This window comes from Mirounga angustirostris, unplaced genomic scaffold, assembly GCF_029215605.1.
Source record: "Mirounga angustirostris isolate CCGP_5_RB_7025 unplaced genomic scaffold, mMirAng1.0.hap1 SCAF_7, whole genome shotgun sequence".
In the NCBI taxonomy this organism is placed as follows: Eukaryota; Metazoa; Chordata; class Mammalia; order Carnivora; family Phocidae; genus Mirounga; species Mirounga angustirostris.
The window spans coordinates 37,272,211-37,278,531 of NW_026991715.1; positions in this window are offsets into that span (position 1 = coordinate 37,272,211).

Sequence of the window (6,321 nt, forward strand, 5' to 3'; positions counted from 1 at the left end):
TTTTTGGTTGTTCCTTTTTTGCAAAAATTCTATTTCCCTAAGTAATTGATTTAGAATAACATTTACTAACAACATTCCCCAATGAGAAATAAGGACATGGGATACATAAAAATTACATTACTGGAAGTTTTGGTGAATGTGTAACTCTTGAACTATCAAGGAAATTAGTTAAAGCCTCTGGTCAGTATGAGAACACAAACCTCTCCCTTAGCTCTTCTTGATATCTTGACTGTCACAAGATTGGAGAGGGGCAGCCACATGAGGAAGTTTAAAAAATATGGCAATTATGATTGCTTTAATAGGAGCTTGGCACAAACATGTCTGAGTTACATTTAAATCCAGCCATACTGCCTGACTCCCATGGCATGGGGATGCTTTGGGTCATTACACTCTCAATATTTCCCATACGTTAATTAGGCACAGATTACATTTCATTAGAAAGCACTGTGATGGCCAAATGGGAGACCTGCCATGGAATTTTGTAGAATTAACCTGTGTGACATCTTGCTCCCCAAACTACCCCATAAACTCTCAGTGGGATTTTGTCCCCACTGCACTGCTCTAGTTCTGTTGGGATCTCACAGCTGTTTCAAGGCCCATCACTGTCAAAATACCCTAAGAATCCAAATCATGCAAGTTGAGCAGCTCTGGAAACTTTATCCATCTATTTCTTGGCACACATGGCCTCTGACCCACAATCTGGTGGCTCCTGAAGTCTCTCGGTTTATCCTTTGTTATTTTGTACTTGGGCCCTATCCTACCTAGAAGAGCCACGTTCTCAGACTGTTCCAGATGTGTGCTATATTTTAAAAATACTGAGAAAAGACAGGGGCACAATGAGCTCCAAGTCATGGTGAACATGTCTGACCTATCGCCCCAAGCACATTCTCTTGAACACCCTCAATGTGAAACCTTTGTCCACTGAGGCTGAATTTCAGTTTGAAAACCTGACAAACGACATTTAGGGGTAGGTCTGGTCATCAAGCTGTGTGATTTGGCTTTTTTTGTGAAGACCCATCCAAATGAGGAAGCAGATGAACAAGATCCACTCTGGGTCTTGTCTCTGAAGACACTTTCGAAAGAGAAGTGTTAATCTCTTAAAGAAGGAATTATCACTGGGACAACTGCTCCCTGGAAACCCACAAGGCCACATTCTCTGGCAAGTGAAGTTGTGTTGTGTTCCTTAATCAGCTTCCGTCCTCAGTCCATTGATTCTCAAACTTCAGCCTGCATCAGAATCACTGGGTGTGGTGGGGTGTTGCTTAAACACACACAGTGAGCTCTGCCCTCAGAATTTCTAATTCAGTGGAGCTGGGGCCAAGGGACTTGATAATTTGCATTTCTATCCATTTCCCAGGTGATGCTGATGTTACTGGTCCAGAACCACACTTTGAGGGCCACTTCTTGAGTCAAACATTATACTCATCCCATCCAGCCAGCTAACTGCTTGGTTGTCAATCCCAAGATTTTTTTTTTTTTTAAAGCAGTCTGACTCAGTCATACAGCTTTTACTAACTCTGATTCTCAATTATCCCAACCTCTCTTATTTTATGATTATATGGTTTATAATGCGTGCTGGATCTGAGTGCATCAACATGCACAGCCCGTGAGAGATTAGGCTAGCAAGGCGGCACTGCCTCGGGAGATCTTAGGGGAGATGGGGTGGACAGGATGTGGCAGCGTAACTGCCATAAGCAATTATTACAATTACAGCATGTGATGGACAATCACCCATTCTGAACCTTGTCAGTGGGCTCATGAATGGATTACATTTGCTTTCAGCCTCTACTATTTTCATATTTGTAACTTCTGGAAGGAGCCACGGTTCCTTTGGCCACAGTTTGCCATGTTTTCCCGTTTGTGTGGCCAGGCGTTCCAGCAAGACATTTTCCCCTAAACTTTCATTTTGTCTCCTCCCCACTGAGGTACACAACAGGTGAGTTCCTGGTGCACATTCGAGATTTCTACTCAAGACTCCCAGGTGGTTTTTCAATTCCTTCTCCACTTTACTTTGATCAAAAAAGAAACATCCTAGTAATTCCAGGGTACCATCTAGCTGTGTTATTAATTCCTGTAGTTTTTAGCCACATATGAGGATCCTATTTGTCCCTTCGAGAAATCCTTAACTATCCAGACTTTTTAGTATTCTGTATTTGCTTCCAAAAAAAGGAAACATGGTGGTGGCTCAGAGGAAAGCCAGTGATGTCAAGGGGGCCAGCTGTCTTTTCCCACAGAGCACCACCACCTGGCCTCTGAACCCCACCAGGTGCCCTTCCCCACCCGATGCGTACTTGTCAGGCAGAGGGCCAGGCAACGTGCTGGAGAAGCACAGGGCTGAAATGTATCCTCCTCCTTTGGAGAAGGTATACAGTGAAGAACAACATCCAAGAGAAATGTCTAATCCTTCCTCCTCTTTTTCCCTTCTAATTCCTTCCCAAGATAGGCCATGGGGATAGCAGAGTCATCAGAACGCTGGTAACCCATAGCCAAAGCCACCTGGCTCCATGAGGAAGACACTCAGGACCAGAAAACAATGTCTGTTTACAGAGATTTATTATCACAAGATGGAGGAAATGGCCCTTGTCTGACAGTTTCTTTCCTTTTATCCTTGCTGGTCAGGGAACCTAACGAGTAGGACTCATTCATCTTGGTTTCGTGACTCACAGTGTGTGTTTAGCACTCTGAAGAGCATGAAACCACCACGGGATTTATCAATATTTGCATTCCATCATTGTCCTGGGGCAGGATCTGCTGGGGTGAGTTACCCCAGGACCACCCCCCTCCTTGGTAAGGAACCGAGAAAGGTTAACAGGGTTCACTCCCTTCACTTGGTGGCTAATGGGCGCTCCTTTAGTCTGGTCACACATCTCCTTCAAAATGGCACTTTACCCACCCCGCCCACCTGCCAGCGACCCCTGGGGCTGCTCACTGAAGAGACCACCTGAATGGAGAAGGCTGGTGACCCCCCATTGCCCATGCTTATGCTCTTTCTGCAGCCTGGCCCTTCTCCTCAGTGCTTTCTTTCCTGGGCCAAAACAAACCCAAACCAAATCCTCCAGGTGGGGGAGTTTCCTGATGTGTCTGCTGACAGCCAGGGATTGGAGTATTAGGGGATTAGACAAAAAAAAAAAAAATATATATATATATATATAGAGAGAGAGAGAGAGAGAGAGAGAGAGAGAGAGAGAGTGGCATTTTAATAGGGTTGTAACTCAGTTTGATGGGTCAACTTGGGAACTATAAAGGCATCTGGAAATGAGGATACTTGAGACTCAGCATCATGATCCACCCTGGGTTTTTAAATTTTTTTTTCTTCCTTCACAAGCAAAGAAAACAAAGCTGGCTGTTTTTCACCTATGACATGGGAGGACGGGAGGGTGTTTCTTCAGAAAATTTCCTCTCATTCTGGTTTTCACATTGATGAGTGGTTTTTGCTTCAGAAAACTCCAGATGGGTGATGTTGGATCAATTTCCTGGGGGTAGGGAAGTGATTTTTCCCCCCAAAAGGATCTATTTTGGCTATTGGCACTCTGACCCACACTGAGGGCTAATCCTGGGGCCTCAGATGAAGCTGTCTTACCTCAGAGAGGGTCTGTGTGTCTGCATTCTGCTGTAGCCCTGCACTGAAATGTGCACACCTACTGGAGCCCCAAAGGAAGCTGCTGGTGTCGAGATGTGGGGCTCAATCCCAGAGCACACTGCAGGATGCAAGCTATGTGCAGGCCTCATCCCTTTCCTGTGCTTCATTTCAGTTAAAGTCTGCCTCCTGCCAGCCAGCATGGCAGGGAGGCTAATGTCTGTCATGGTTGGGGTGCTCCCCTCCTTGGGTGACAAAGGAGGCTAAATTCATACCCCGCTGCCAGTTCATCATGGTTGCTGCTGACATCCTCACCATCCAGGCCTGGAATTCTCTTCAAGTTCTGTAGTCTCTCCACAGTCATGCCCCACCGTTGCCATGGGGATGCTGCCGAGCCTGGAGAACCTCTGCCCATGGTCATCCTCCTCAGACCTACCAGGCCACCTACCCCTTCCACATCCCACCACCTCCTTGAGGGGGAGGGGGCTATGAGCGACGCTGGATTCTGGTTCTTCAATGGCCATCTGGCTTCTCCCCTTCCCAGGCTCAAACACACATCTCCTTTTTCTTGTCTCATCGTCAGAGGCATTCTTCAGTCTACCCCTCTCTGCCTTTTTCAAGATATTAAATATCATGTCCTCAGGGAGCTGCAACTTTTTACAAGACACAGGAGCCCTTTTTTTTTTTTTCAGAGGGTCTCTGTTTTTCCCTGCCTTGTCTGCCTCTGTCAACTTCCTCAGAATAAAAGGATTGGGGGAGGGGCTTTGGAAAATGTGCAAAGGGCCAAACTGAAGTGAACTGAAGGGAAAGTAATGCTGTAAAGAGCTGGAATTTCAGCCAGGAAAGCGGGCCTTGTACCTAAGTGTCGTTATACCTGCAAGATGGTGTTACAAAAGGACTATTTCATCTTGAGGTAGAGGTGGACAAAATGCTGGAGAAGCATCACAGTGGGCAATGTGGTATTGTGAGCATTGAGTGTCTAGCAGAAGGCAAAATTTCTCTAGGTCCCACATTCACACAGAGCGAAGAACAGGAATGAGAAGGAGGAGAAGTGAAAGCAAATTGGATAGGGGTTTCAGTGGGTGGAGAGATAATTGGCTTGAAAAGGAGGAAGTGCTGTTATTTTTTTTGGAGAGGGAAGGGAAGTTATAGAGGGCATTTAGGGTAACTGTTCAGTGGAAAAATTAGGAAGGATCTAATAAAACTGAGCAATAGATTGTGCTTCCAGGTTCATAAACAATGGCTCATGTTTCATAAAATGTATAGTGCCCACCAGGCACAGTTCTAAGCATAAAGAGTGTCATCCCTAGGTTACAGATGGGGAGTCTGTGGCTCAGGCCATATCACGAGCTGGAAAGGGGCAGGGCTAGATGAGGGCTTGGGCAAGCTCAGGCTCATTGGTCCGGTTAGGTCAAGAGCCCTATCCTGGACTGCCTGTGGGATGAGATGAATCAGAGACACTGGTGGGTTCGGCCTGAGTCTTGTAGACGTCTGTTCCTGCATCTGGTAGAGGAGTCCACATCATCCAAGACAAATGGACAGAGAGTGGCAGATTTCTTTTTTTTTTAATAAAGATTTTATTTATTTATTTGAGAGAGAGAACGAGAGAGAGAGAGCACATGAGAGGGGGGAGGGTCAGAGGGAGAAGCAGACTCCCCGCCGAGCAGGGAGCCCGATGCGGGACTCGATCCTGGGACTCCAGGATCATGACCTGAGCCGAAGGCAGTCGCTCAACCGACTGAGCCACCCAGGCGCCCGAGAGTGGCAGATTTCTAAAGAAAACCAGGGTGCTCCCTGAAAGAAAGGTGGTGTTAAAACAACAGGTGTTCCCAACAGGACCCCACTTCATAAGACAGGAAAGAGAAGGTGCTTGCTGCTCTGGGTGTGGCAAGGGCCTGCCTGGAGCCTGACAGGTCAGCCTGAACCCCTGACCCCAAAGATGCCCTGCAAGCGTCTCTCAGGAGCTCCTAGAAACTGAGGAGTTCCCTTGACGCTCCTGGTCTTGAACAAATAAGAAACCAGAAATGAGCATAGCAATTCTTTGAGCAAGACAGCAAACGTTACTAAGCCCAAGCACTGAACTTTGTCCACTTAACTAATAAGGGAGTTCCTTATGTCTCACCCAGAAACCACTTGTGGCTTCATATCAAACAATTTTAATAAGCTCGGCTATCTGGCTACCGCATCCTAAACCAACAAAGTAACAAAGGGCATGCTCTGGCCCCTGGGATATAATGTCACCTTTTGTTGCCCTGTTCTCTCACTTCGGGTCAGCAGGGACAGAAACACTGAAACATAAATCTTGGTCACGCACCTCTTGGACCTTCAAGCCTCCTTCAGTGAGTCAAGCACAGATGATTTCACAACAACAGAACCAGCGTTCACAGGATAATTTCCATTCCACTTTAAACTGTAATGGTTTGCGAGAGCACTAAGTAGGCTCAGCTCGTGTGGCTGCACACTTGGGATACTGTGCTTGGCTCGACTTAGCTGCATCAGGGAGTGCCTGCCAAACCAGGGCGCTTGGTCAATGGGTCAGGCAGACAGCACACCATAAAACTCCCTCTTTCTTGCTGGCTCTCGATCTCACTTGTCTCTGTGCTTTGGACAATGTCACCCTGTTGCCCAGTGTGAATTTGTCCCTCCTTGGTTAAGGCGAACAAGTATGGCCTGCCTCTCTCTGGCTGCTGCCTATCCACAGGGTCTCTCCCTCTCTCTGTGTCTCTCTCCCAGTATTGTGCCCA